Source organism: Coffea eugenioides, chromosome 2 (genome assembly GCF_003713205.1).
Source record: "Coffea eugenioides isolate CCC68of chromosome 2, Ceug_1.0, whole genome shotgun sequence".
Lineage (NCBI taxonomy): Eukaryota > Viridiplantae > Streptophyta > Magnoliopsida > Gentianales > Rubiaceae > Coffea > Coffea eugenioides.
The window spans coordinates 63838362-63853489 of record NC_040036.1 but is presented as its reverse complement, the minus strand read 5'-3'; positions in this window follow the sequence as shown (position 1 = coordinate 63853489).

Genomic DNA, 15128 nt, shown 5'->3' with positions numbered 1-15128 from the left:
CTCAGGAGCCAGCTTTCCAGCGCAGTACTTGATCCAAGCCGATTGACTCTCCGTCAACGTATATAGAACCAACACGTCCGTAGACCCCACTTTACACCAAATTCCGTCCACCAAACACCCCTTTACCGGGCCCGCTCACCTCAACAGAAACAGAAATGGTAATACTCGAGTATACCGGAATCAAGGGTCTCAATACCCAAAGATCCCAAAACAGACTACCGTGGTTCGTTATCTAATCATCCAGGCCCTTGCCGGCCCGACTCGAATAACTTAGCCACAGGATTTGAGCTCATAGGTCACAGATACAGACACAGATACAGATACAGATATCAGATACAGATACAGATTCAGATTGACACCAAAATTGGCATATGAACAGACAAGAGAACGAGTGCGATAAAGTACACCCTCGTCTCAAACAAATTAAACAGATTGCAGAGCAGAAATCAAGTTAAACAGCAATGGAGGGGAGTGGTACACTCACCGGTTCAAGTACAGATACCTCAAAAGTTTTCACTTCGGATTGGCTTTAATCGCCAAGAAACCCTAAAATAATCAAAGTAAACCAATTCAAGGTTTCACATCCAGAATCGAGTAAACAAAATACACATGTGAGGCTCGACTACTAGTCGTATGCCTCGCCAAATAATTACTAATGCAATGGTACAAAACATGATTTTGGGAATAAAAAGGTAACATGAAGACCTAGGTTCAACAACCCAAAAGCCCTTCATTTCTATCACAAGCCAATTCAAACTTAAAGGAACCAATTGGCCTAGAAAAAATTGGACAGCACTTCCCCTAAATTTCTTACTTTTCCAGCCATCACGGCTTCATTATTTTCCTCAATCAACTCCCAAAGTCATACTCAACATACATTCATCACCACAGCCGTTCAATAGGCTCAAGGTTATCCAAGTACAAAAGTTAGCTAGGAAAATGACCGAAAATAAAAGTCAAGCCCTAGAATATTCCACTAAGCACAAGAAGACTCGATTACAAGTCATAAACCGATGCCAACACAATCACAATAGGGTTCCATAAGCATATATAAACATTAGAGGAAACCAGAAATTTCGGAAATGTAACTAGCTTTGGCCCTGAAAAAAACAGTTTTTGTCCTCATTTTGCGGTAATGGCACAAATTTCACTACGCTTATCGGATGAGGGTACAAGACCCACCATCTCGAAGCTAAAATACAGGGCTACAACATCACAGAAGGTCACTCAACCCAGTTTTGAGTGAAAACAGGTAAAAAAGGCAAGATACTACATCAACAACGTAAAACAGATTCACCAAAACGCATTCTAGAGGAAACATCATAACTCAGGCTCTACAAGTCCAAATCCAGAAATTCAAAAACCAGCTGAAAGCTAAGAAACAGGGCTAAATTTCATCAGAAGGCCTCAACAACTAATTCGGAAGTAATTGCAGGAAAAACAACCAATTACAGGCGCAGTTCTCAATTTCGGGTAAAACCAGAACAGCAATAGTAAGTTTTAATTATCTCATTCTACACTACTCCGATTGACCTGAAATTTTGTAGGTACCTCGAAAATGTCATTCCCTACAACTTTCATGTTTTGAGCTAAGGCCAATTCGGCCTCTATATAGGACCTAAAAATTCGGACAGAATGCTCCCTTAAGAACCCTAGGTTTTTCAATTTTCTTCCAAAACAGAAATTGGTTGCAATTAATCACTTTTCCCACCTCCTTAAGTCATTATAGACCATTTCCAATCATCATAGATAGCCACACAATCATGCTTATATTAAAACAGAAAAATCCCCAAAAATAATAAAACTTCATCATTTCAACCACAAATCAAAAATTAATCCATAAACTTGCATCTTTTACTACCACTAAGCATGATTTAAGCATCAATTAAAGGAGGAGGGTGGTTCTTCACAACTTACCTTAAGAACAAGAGAGAGAGAGCTATTGACCACCTTAACTTTCCAAACAACGCCACAAATCCACTCACTAACTCTAATTGAAGAGGTTTTATGGAGTAATTTCAAGGTTGGATGGTTAGTTTTGATGATTTGGAACAAGATTGAAGTGTTTTCTTCCTTGTGCTTGGAGTAAGAGAGAGAGAAAGAGAGCAAGAGAGGGCCGGCTTCAAGGAGGATTTTTTTGAGGATTTTTGGGTCATTTTTGGTTATTTAAGTCAATGGTAAGAAAGGTCTTAAGGTAAGCCCAATCAAATGGTGACACTTGTCACCTTTTATTAACTCTCTACCTAACTTGTCTCTCTCATATCAATCCAAATTGCACCCTCCACTTATCTCTTAACACCCGGTAAATTCATTCCAGTATTCAAAACTTAATCTAGTTAGCCGAATTTTTCTGAACTTTTCGCACTAGTGGGTCCCACGTCCGGTATACGCTCTTAATTCCCCAAAAACTAACCGATACTAGAAAAATCATTTAAAAGCTATATTTACTCATAAAATTTATTTGCACAATGTTTCGAATAAAGAAAAGGTGGAAAAACGTATAATTAAAAGAAATTAAAACCTAGAAATTAAGAAAATTACGGGTCCTCACACTCTCTCCCCCTTAAAGAAATTTCGTCCTCGAAATTTTCTTATCAGCGGAATCCATCAAATCTAAGGTACCCAATGGATCGTACCTTCTACGTCCTCAGACGAGTCAGGGACCTCATGATGCTCCAGGGAATATACTCGAGCCAGTACTTTCGCTCCAGTTCCTTCTCCTTTCGACTGTCCAGGGTTGGTCTTGGCTGGTTGCTGAGAGTTAGTCTTGGTTGGTGGCGGAGTCCCTCTCCGCTCGCGCAGGCGAGCTGGACAGTTAGCAATCCGATGTTCAGCGCTTCCACAGCGCAAGCATTTTCCTTCTTTCTTCCAGCAATTGGTTTCAGTATGATTTGGCCCTCCACGATATCCACAGGAACCACGAGTAGCAGAGACTGATCCCCCCTGTGGAACACCACCTGTCACCCCCGATAGCCGTACTTCCCTGTTTCCCTTTCGAACTTTAGGGATTGTACTATTATCCGCTTGTTCTGAGCTGCTCCCCGGAAAGCCCCTTTTTCTTGTTTGGAAGTTTCTAACTTGTAACCTTACAGTTTCAACGCGCTGGGCCTTCTCCACCACATCACTAAAGGCATTAAGTTGGGCTACCGCCAGATCCTTTTGAATTTCAACATTTAATCCCTGGATGAATCGCCTTATCCGTCTTTGTTCAGTTACAATCAGTTCGGGCGCAAACTTAGACAACCGAGTGAATTGACTCTCATACTCGGCTACGGTCTGAGTTCCTTGGCGAAGCCGAATAAATTCATCTTCCTTCTTTTCTTGGATTAGAGGAGGGAAAAACTTGGCATTAAATTCCCTCATAAAGTTCGCCCACGTCCTCGGGGTTTGTTCTCTTTCCCATTTCATTCGAATGACATTCCACCAGGAACGGGCGGCTCCCTCTAGTTGAAAGACAGCAAATGTTACCTGTCTCTCCTCGGTATAGTGTAAGGCAGCGAAAATATCGATCATCTTCTCCATCCACTTCTCAGCTACGTCAGGATCAGGGCCTCGAAAAAAATTTGGGTGGGGAGAACTTCTGAAATCTCTCAAGGGCTCTATCCTCGCCCTCTATGTGATTACCAGGATTCCCAGGGTTGGGGTTAGGGTTTTGACCTTGTTGGTGCACCACTTGGGCTAGCAAATCAGTCATTTGCTGCATGGCAGCAGCTATTTGGACATTGGGGTCAACCCTAGGTTCAGGGTTTGGTTCATATGAGGTTTCTCCAGTGCGCCTATCAGATATAGGTTGCCTAATTCCACGCCCGCGGCCCCGTCCACTACGAGTGCCTTCCATTGGTCTAATAAATCTAGGGTCGAAGCGGGAATATAATATTAAACATAGGTAGGCAAAAACAAGTAGCAAAAGGTACGCACAGATCAAAAGTATACATATATAACATAACTGTATCAAACAAGCCACACAGTAGCAATCAATTAGATACAAATCCATGAAAATAGCGGGGTTATCCAAAAGTACTATAGACACACTAGGTCACAAGTACAAGAATAACTAACGAAAAGATTTTCCCCTCTAGGGCTCCATCCTTAATCTACGAGAACAAGACCATTGATATCTTAATCAAGGTTGATCATGCTTAACAACACCCGATCAGACTGCGCGAGGTTCCATCGAATCACATTGCTAGTTCGCCCAAGTCCTTTCTAACCTAGGCTCTCATCTCTTTCGTATCCGGGCGCAAGAATCCCATCTAAGATAATTCACAACTTGAGCCGGCCGGTCCCAAGCGTAAATCATCCATATTAAAGATTCCTACCCGACATATATTCCTAACTTCCTCAAGTCCCATGGTAATGATCCTTACACTTATGACATGCACAGTTCATCGCTTACGCTCAAACGAGCACATATACCTTTTGACGCTTTCACGAAAGCAAGACCATAACATCATTTGGCCCAAGCTCTCTCCGCGCAGAGACCACGCGAAGTGGCTCTGATACCACCTGTGACAGCCCCACCTCACCCTAAGGCGAACCAAAGGGTTCAGCGGACCGCCTGCCCAGCTCTCGCCAGGATTACGGAGTCGAATCACACAAATCCGATATTACGCGAGATAGGACCCAAAAGAAATGAACGATTGAAGACCGCCAAGCTTAAACATGGAGAAAACGCTTTCATATATACATGTCGCTAGGTTTACAATTCAAATGGAACCAGTGAAACGAAATACATTTAGGGTTTGCTCATTCTCGAGGAGCTATACAAAAGAACAAAAGATTTTCTAACTAGCTCAACTCGCTTCTCAAAATCATGATTTCCAAAAGAGGTTCCTGTAAGGAAAACAAAGATAACGAGGAGGGGGTGAGCTTACGCCCAATGAGGTACCAAACATGTAGCAGAAAAATCAGGTATTTCACGTTATACAAACCAGATACACATGCTCGCTATAAAGTAAGACAGGTAAACACAAGAACTCAAATAGGAAGGATACAGGTGGCTCTCAGGAGCCAGCTTTCCAGCGCAGTACTTGATCCAAGCCGGTTGACTCTCCGTCAACGTATATAGAACCAACACGTCCGTAGACCCCACTTTACACCAAATTCCGTCCACCAAACACCCCTTTACCGGGCCCGCTCACCTCAACAGAAACAGAAATGGTAATACTCGAGTATACCGGAATCAAGGGTCTCAATACCCAAAGATCCCAAAACAGACTACCGTGGTTCGTTATCTAATCGTCCAGGCCCTTGCCGGCCCGACTCGAATAACTTAGCCACAGGATTTGAGCTCATAGGTCACAGATACAGATACAGATATCAGATACAGATACAGATTCAGATTGACACCAAAATTGGCATATGAACAGACAAGAGAACGAGTGCGATAAAGTACACCCTCGTCTCAAACAAATTAAACAGATTGCAGAGCAGAAATCAAGTTAAACAGCAATGGAGGGGAGTGGTACACTCACCGGTTCAAGTACAGATACCTCAAAAGTTTTTACTCCGGATTGGCTTTAATCGCCAAGAAACCCTAAAATAATCAAAGTAAACCAATTGAAGGTTTCACATCCAGAATCGAGTAAACAAAATACACATGTGAGGCTCGACTACTAGTCGTATGCCTCGCCAAATAATTACTAATGCAAGGGTACAAAACATGATTTTTGGGAATAAAAAGGTAACATGAAGACCTAGGTTCAACAACCCAAAAGCCCTTCATTTCTATCACAAGCCAATTCAAACTTAAAGGAACCAATTGGCCTAGAAAAAATTGGACAGCACTTCCCCTAAATTTCTTACTTTTCCAGCCATCACGGCTTCATTATTTTCCTCAATCAACTCCCAAAGTCATACTCAACATACATTCATCACCACAGCCGTTCAATAGGCTCAAGGTTATCCAAGTACAAAAGTTAGCTAGGAAAATGACCGAAAATAAAAGTCAAGCCCTAGAATATTCCACTAAGCACAAGAAGACTCGATTACAAGTCATAAACCGATGCCAACACAATCACAATAGGGTTCCATAAGCATATATAAACATTAGAGGAAACCAGAAATTTTGGAAATGTAACTAGCTTTGGCCCTGAAAAAAACAGTTTTTGTCCTCATTTTGCGGTAATGGCAAAAATTTCACTACGCTTATCGGATGAGGGTACAAGACCCACCATCTCGAAGCTAAAAGACAGGGCTACAACATCACAGAAGGTCACTCAACCCAGTTTTGAGTGAAAACAGGTCAAAAATGCAAGATACTACATCAACAACGTAAAACAGATTCACCAAAACGCATTCTAGAGGAAACGTCATAACTCAGGCTCTACAAGTCCAAATCCAGAAATTCAAAAACCAGCTGAAAGCTAAGAAACAGGGCTAAATTTCATCAGAAGGCCTCAACAACTAATTCGGAAGTAATTGCAGGAAAAACAACCAATTACAGGCGCAGTTCTCAATTTCGGGTAAAACCAGAACAGCAATAGTAAGTTTTAATTATCTCATTCTACACTACTCCGATTGACCTGAAATTTTGTAGGCACCTCGAAAATGTCATTCCCTACAACTTTCATGTTTTGAGCTAAGGCCAATTCGGCCTCTATATAGGACCTAAAAATTCGGACAGAATGCTCCCTTAAGAACCCTAGGTTTTTCAATTTTCTTCCAAAACAGAAATTGGTTGCAATTAATCACTTTTCCCACCTCCTTAAGTCATTATAGACCATTTCCAATCATCATAAATAGCCACACAATCATGCTTATATTAAAACAGAAAAATCCCCAAAAATAATAAAACTTCATCATTTCAACCACAAATCAAAAATTAATCCATAAACTTGCATCTTTTACTACCACTAAGCATGATTTAAGCATCAATTAAAGAAGGAGGGTGGTTCTTCACAACTTACCTTAAGAACAAGAGAGAGAGAGCTATTGACCACCTTAACTTTCCAAACAACGCCACAAATCCACTCACTAACTCTAATTGAAGAGGTTTTATGGAGTAATTTCAAGGTTGGATGGTTAGTTTTGATGATTTGGAACAAGATTGAAGTGTTTTCTTCCTTGTGCTTGGAGTAAGAGAGAGAGAGAAAGAGAGCAAGAGAGGGCCGGCTTCAAGGAGGATTTTTTTGAGGATTTTTGGGTCATTTTTGGTTATTTAAGTCAATGGTAAGAAAGGTCTTAAGGTAAGCCCAACCAAATGGTGACACTTGTCACCTTTTATTAACTCTCTACCTAACTTGTCTCTCTCATATCAATCCAAATTGCACCCTCCACTTATCTCTTAACACCCGGTAAATTCATTCCAGTATTCAAAACTTAATCTAGTTAGCCGAATTTTTCTGAACTTTTCGCACTAGTGGGTCCCGCGTCCGGTATACGCTCTTAATTCCCCAAAAACTAACCGATACTAGAAAAATCATTTAAAAGCTATATTTACTCATAAAATTTATTTGCACAATGTTTCGAATAAAGAAAAGGTGGAAAAACGTATAATTAAAAGAAATTAAAACCTAGAAATTAAGAAAATTACGGGTCCTCACAAAACTCAACACGAGCGGTCTCAGTCCTAACCAGCTCGTCGACCACCGTCTCCTTTAGCTTCGTAATCCTAGCACCCTGAGCGTCCACCATAGCGCTCAGCTCCTCAATCTCCTGGAGTAAGGCTCTGTTGGTATTCACCAACTGCCGTCGCTCATCATCAATGGACAGTACAAGGTTATTAGGGTAAGCGTGTGTCGCCTTACAGGAACAACGGGGAAACCTAGAGTAAGGCGAGAATCGAACGCAAGCTCCTTCACCAAGTGCTCGATAGTAAATAGGCCTAAGAGTCTCCACGTGGCCGTTAGCATGCCCATTACCATTAGCAGCATGACTCCTATTTCCGTTCTCCATCTCTACAAAACAACCACAAATTCTAGATTAAAAACTTAAAGTCACTAATTCGCTCAAACATCACTTAAAGTATAAATAAGTTATCTCGTTCCTATTCTCAAAGGTAAGGTCTCTAATACATTCCCCATATAGATTTCTAAACCTAGCGTTCTGATACCAACTGTGACGGCCCCACTTCTCCCTAAGGCGAACCAAAGGGTATGAGTGGGGCGCCTGCCCAACTCTCGCCAGGACTCGATACAAATCCAATTCAAAATTAAGGATAAATAACCAAATAATAAAAGTCGAAGTGAAGAAAAGTCGCTTCCTTAATAGAACATTCAAATCTTACATCATAAGTCACCAAAAGTACATCAACTTTCAGGAGCTAGATTCCACACATTCAATAAGGATACAGGAGCTCTCAGGAGCTAGATTCCACTTGTTTTGCCAAGGCTCGATCAAATATCTTCACGGGATGACACTCCGTCAAAATCGGGTAGGTATTAAGTCCGTAGAACTCTGCTTACTCTTCTCATGTTCACCGTTACACCCCCTGCTCCGGACCCGCACTTCTTTTATAAAAGGCACTACTCCACGACTATGCCAAGCGAGATCTCTTAATGGATCAAACTTTTGATTATCTCTTGGTTCACCGAACTTCTCAATCAAGCCCATGCTAGCTTGAGTCGCAAGGTCAGCCAATTAAGATTTGGGCGTCCCCCAGTTACCGTTATAAGTCGATGAGATTCACTCCAATCGACAAATACCATTATAGGCCGATAAGATTCACTCCAATTGGTATTCAGTCAACCACATACAATTCAATTATGAGCAGTTCAGTTATACAGTCAGTTAAAAGAGAACGAGTGCGATAACGTACATACTCGACTCAATAATTATAAATCATTTAATCTATAAGAAGCAATTCACATAATTGACAACTATTCATGCACTTGACACTCACCAATTCAAAATAAGGGAGTAAGTGCAAATAAAATCTTTAGTGATCGGCTCCGAAATTCTCTTCAACATCCTCTTGACCGCCAGAAGAAATAACAATTAACTATTACCCATAAATAATTACAAACTGCTTGCCAAACAAGGAAGAATTTACACTTGTTTAAAACGAAGACAATGTTTCAGAAGAGTTTTGATATCTCGAAAATCGAGATTCAAAAATGAGAATTTAAAATTACAAGAGAAACTTGCATTCTCTATGAAAATGAGTTTAAAACAGACAATCAATATTGAAAGACAATGAAAAGTTCTCAAAAACTCATTTCCCAAGAAATCATAAAATTTCAGCTTTGCGCGATAAAATTGGTAAAATCAGATCTTGAGTTCGGTACATCCAAAAATAGAAAAATTTATACTGTTGGAAAATAGATTCATAGTACTAAAAGTTCCTAGAGAATACTTTCTAAGATTCCAAACTGAAAGCATTCATTTTTCAGGTCAAATTTACTGATTCAAGAAGGTAAGACGGAACCAGTCTTGGTTTTCGGGGATATTTGGAAATTCGGTAAAATTCACAGAAAGTGAATCAACCTTTGAAATTTGTAAAACAGTAAGATTCCTATACAAAGTTTCAAACACAACAAGTGGAACTAAATTTGGAGTTTTGAAAAACAAGATACAATAGTTGGAAGTTGGTTGATTTTTGTACTCTGATCAGTGAATTTTCCAGATTTGAAGAGCAATCTTTGGGGCATTGTTCGAGTATCGAAATAGTATTGAAATCACACCAAATTTGATACATTTAAAATTCCATATATGGACTACTTCTCTACCAAAAGTTAGGTAGAAACTTGCATGGGAAGACAATTAACGAAACGACCAAAGTTTGGGAAATGTTTCAAGGCTAATCTGCCAACCATAGTTCTCTTTCTTTCTCAAACGTTTTGTCCAACACAATCAGCCCCAATTTGTTCCATTTTGAAACCAAAGTTCCAGAAACGTTTGCTAAGCAATTGATGGTTAAATGACACTAAAATTTTTGAAATATAACATCCCAAAATAGATTTGACCATTCGGTCAACAAGGAAGGGAAAAGTTTCCAATTTCCAGATTTGTCGCATTTTCGAAACCAAACCATATCGGACTCTGTACAACTCCAAATTGAAAATGGTTTATGGCGTTGGAAACTAGGTTCCAAATTTTACAATTCATCAGAAGATATCATTTTGAAAATCCTTTCACAAATGGGACAAAATCGAGTCACAAGAGGCAGCTTCGAGTTTCATTCGCATAAACAGTTGAAACAGAACAGCCAACTTTGCCGACTCGCTACGGTTCACTCAAAACGAACCAGTAGGGGATTTTTATACCATTGGAAAGCTATGAATGTCTAGTTTTGAATGCATAAACGACACTCAATTTTGACTTTTGTGTAAAGAGTTATGTTCGGACAAAGAATTATTGTCGGACAAAGAATTACTGTCCGAGTGTACTGTTATACGTTTTTCCAGATTCAAACCTTCACCAAAACTCAAGTTTTGCGCAATCAATAGATGCGATTTTTGAAAGACACTTTGTACACACAATATACAATATATAACCATCAATTTCACAGCCAACTAAGCATCAAAATTTCGAAATAAAGACAGGACAGCAAGGACGGAATTTTCTGCCAACTTCCTTTCTAAGTTTTCCTTCGATTTCTCTCCACTTTCTAACCGTAATCAAGCTATATATCACATAAACAACCACAAACCACAACCACACAATCAAACCTCAAGTCAGCTACCTAGAGGTCTCATCAAGTTCGCTAACCTATGATTTAAAGCAAAATAAATGGGTTCCTCAAATTCTCTAACCTAGTTTCTTGCTCAGGGTTGCAAATCCATGAAAACTAAACTTCAATCTTGAAGAAATTGGAAAGATTAAAGGAGATGAAAGTTACCTCCTAAACCCTAGATGAAACCAGATTTTTCTTCTTCAAGAAAAACCACACGATTGCTCCTTACTCCAAGATGAAGTGTTACTCCAAGTAGTTTGTGATTTGGTGGAAGTTTTGTGGGTGAAATGAAGCTAGAACAATGGAGTTTTCTTCCTCCTTCCTCCTTGGGTGTGTTCGGCCGAATGTAGAGGTAAGAGAGAGTGTGTGTAATAGTTTTTGGCTTGTCTTGGAAGCTTGGAGGAAAACGTAAGGATTAAGTTTAGGAAAAAGTCAACTTTGAATAGTTGTCGCACGCGGGTTTCGTATCACCGTTTTCTCTCAGGTTTGATACACTCATGTGCTAATTCTCCAAGGTACTTCCTTTAACATTATAATTATTCACTCTTAGTAGTCTAATATTAATTTCTCAAATCTCCACTTGGCCGTTCCGACGCGAAATATGCCAACTTTCGATTCGCGCGCGATAAAACGAAATTTAAGGGCAATACGTGCAACTAAAATATAATTAACTAATACTAGTTTAAATAATTGTAAAAATAACTATTTTAAAAATAAAACATGAGTCCTCACATCCTCTCCTCCTTAAAAGAATTTCTTCCACGAAATTCATACCTTGTTCGGGAAATAGGTCTGGATATTTCTTTCGAATCTCCTCTTCTATTTCCCAAGTTGTTTCCTCTACTCCATGATTCTTCCAAAGTACTTTTACTAGAGGGATTCGCTTATTCCTTAGTTCCTTCACTTTGTGATCCAGAAGCTTCACTGGTCTCTCCTCATAAGTTAGTACTTCGTCAATCTCAACATTTTTTGGTTGCAGTACATGAGACGGATTTGGATGATATTTCTTGAGCATAAACACGTGGAAAACATTATGAATCCGAGATAAACTTGGTAGCAGTTCCAACTTATAAGCCACGTTTCCCATACGTTGAAGAATCTTATAAGGTCCTACAAATCTAGGTTGCAACTTCTTTTCTTTTCCTGCCATCAAACTTGCATTTAGAGGTGTGTCCTTAAGGAAAATTTGATCTCCAACCAAAAATTCTAGATCTTTCCTTCGATTGTCTGTATAGCTCTTTTGACGGCTCTGAACTGTCTGAATCCTTTGACGTATTAATTTTATCTTTTCTCACGCCTCTTCAATCCAAGATACTGCAGTTGGGTCTAAAATCTTTCTTTCACTTATTTCATCCCAACAAATCGGACATCTACACTTTCGACCATAAAGAGTTTCATACAGAGCCATTTGAATGGATGAATGGAAACTATTATTGTAAGCAAATTCTACCAGTGTTAGGTATTTACTCCAACTCTCTCCAAAATCCAAAATACAAGATCTCAACATGTCCTCAAGAGTCTGAATCGTCCTCTCTGACTGTCCATCAGTTTGAGGGTGGTAAGTAGTGCTGAAACTCAATTTAGTTCCGTGCATTTCTTGCATCTTCTGCCAGAACTGAGAGACAAATCGAGGGTCTCGGTCAGATACAATACTTACAGGTATCCCATGTAGCCTTATAATCTCGTCCAAGTACGGTTTGGCTAACTTCTCCAGTGAGTATTTCATACTAATCGACAGAAAATGAGCAGATTTAGTCAACCTATCCACTATTACCCAAACGGCGTCATGACCTCTTCGTGTCCTTGATAATCTAGATACAAAATTCATAGTAATATTTTTCCATTTCCATTCGAGTATCTCTAAAGGTTGCAATAAGTTAGATAGTTTCTGATGTTCGGCTTTAACCTGCTGGCAAATTAAACAAGTTTGGACAAATCGAGCAATTTCCTTCTTCATATTCTCCCACCAATACAAACTTTTCAAGTTTTAATACATTTTATTCCCTCTAAGATATACCGTGTACTTAGATCGGTGTGATTCTTTCAAGATTTCCTTCTTAAACCCTTCGTTCTTTGGCACTACTATACGGTTCCGAAACTTTAGCACGCCATTTACACCCATATTAAAATCTGACTTTTCTCCTTTATTAACTCTCTCCAACCATTTTTGTACTTCAGAATCCTTCCTCTGAGCTTCCTTGATACGTTCCAACAGAGTGAATTTTATGACAATGTTCCCAAGGATCACTTTTCTTGGTTCGAGTCTAAGGTTCCAAACACTAACTTCTTCCAACAAGGGCAATTCTTTAATCATCAATCCTATCACTTGCACTTGACAACTAAAAGCATCTGCTACAACATTAGCCTTCCCTGGGTGATAATTGATCGTACAATCCAAATCCTCTAAAAATTTCACCCATCTACGTTGTCTTAAATTCGGCTCTTTTTGGGAAAACAAATACTTAAGACTCTTGTGGTCGGTAAAAACCTCAAACGTCACTCCATAGTGGTAATGTCTCCACTTCTTTAATGCAAACACTACAGCCGCTAATTTCAAATCATGAGTTGTGTAATTTCTCTCATGAAGTTTTAACTTCCTAGAAGCATACGCAATCATCTTATCATTCTGCATCAAAACACATCCCAATCTTTCTTTTGAAGCATCGTATAAACCACAAAACTACTCTTTCCAGTCGGTAAAGTTAAAATAGGTGCCCTCGTCAACCGTCTCTTTAACTCCTGAAAACTCTCTTCACACTTAGGGCTCCAAATGAAATTCTCACTTTTCTTAGTCAACTCAGTCATGGGTCCCACAATCTTAGAAAAAGTTATAATAAATCTCCTGTAATACCCTGCTAATCCTATGAAATTTTGAATTTCAATAGGTTTTATCTCAGATGTTTCTCATGATCCTCCAGTGTTTTAAAATACACCAATATATCATCAATGAATACTATTACATATTGATCCAGATAAAGCTTAAAGATTCGGTACATTAAATCCATAAAAGCTGCAGGTGCATTAGTCAATCCAAACGGCATCACTGCGAACTCAAAGTGTCTGTATCTCGAGTTAAAAGCAGTTTTAGGTGTATCTTTTTCCAAAATTCTCAATTGATAATACCCTTGCCTAAGATCCAACTTTAAAAATATTACTGCCCCTTGCAATTGATCAAGCAATTTATCAATGTGGGGTAAAGGATACTTATTCTTGATGGTAACGTCATTCAAGTCTCGGTAGTCTATACACAACCTCAAACTACCATACTTCTTTTTAACAAACAACACCGGAACTCCCCACGGTAAATCACTTTCTTTTATAAAAACTCGCTCTAGAAGATCCTGTAATTGCAATTTCACCTCTTTCTATTCAGTCGGAGTCATTCTATAAGGCGTCTTAAAGATAGGCACTACTCCCAGAGTCACATCAATCTTAAAGGCTATCTCTCTTTCCGGTGGCAAAGATTCTAATTGTTCAGGAAAAATATCCGGATACTCCTTAACTATAGGCATATACTCCAACTTCACTTTATCACTAGGAGAATTTATAAGAAAAACCAAATATCCTTGAACTCCCTTACTCAACATTTTTCTAACTCGAATCCCTGAAATAAGAGCAGATGAGGCTAGTCTTCCCCTTACATCCAAATTTAGGTTGCCTCTCTTGGAATACACAACTCTACCGTTTTCATCTTAGAATTCAACTGAGTATGGTAACGAACTAACCAATCCATTTCTAGGATGACATCATACCCCTTAATAGCTAAACTCATTAAATCGGCCAATAGTTTCCATTCTCCAACCCATATCTCACAATCCCTATATACCAAGTTAGCAACTAAACTTTGATCCCCAATAAGCGTTCTAACCTCCAAATCATAAGGTAACTTAATTGGCTTCACATCTATCCCACTCATAAAGTTAGGGTTCGCAAAAGAGTGTGTCGCACCAAGATCAATTAAAACTTTAGCTAAACGGTGAAAAATAGGGATCGTACCTTCAACCACCTCAGTAGAGTCAGGGATCTGTTCATAGTCTAAAGCGTAAACCCCAGCCGGTACCTTAGGTCAACTCCCTCCAACACTAGTCTGCTTAGAGGTTGACTTTTCTGACCCTTGAATGCTACCTTCTACCTTCGGCCTACTTGGATAACTTGAGAGTCGGTGCTCGGCACTGCCACAGTACAAGCACCTCCCGACTTTCTCCGACAATCATTCTTTGAATGATTAGACTTGCCACAGTAGCCACAACTAACTTGAGGAGTCATGGCCTGACCTCCAGATGATGTTCCTCTGACTTGGCCTTGTTCATGACGGCCTCCTCTTGCTAAATCCCCTCTTGGTGCTCCAGCGGTCCTAACTCCTCCCGTTCCCCTTCTCATCTTGGGAGGTGGTGCACTTTTACTTGCTTGTCCATAAGAATAACTAGGAGTGTTCCTTTTCTTAGCATGAAAGTCCCTAACTTGCAACCTTGCACTTTCGACTCTCTATGCTTTCTCTAAGGGTTCAGTAAAC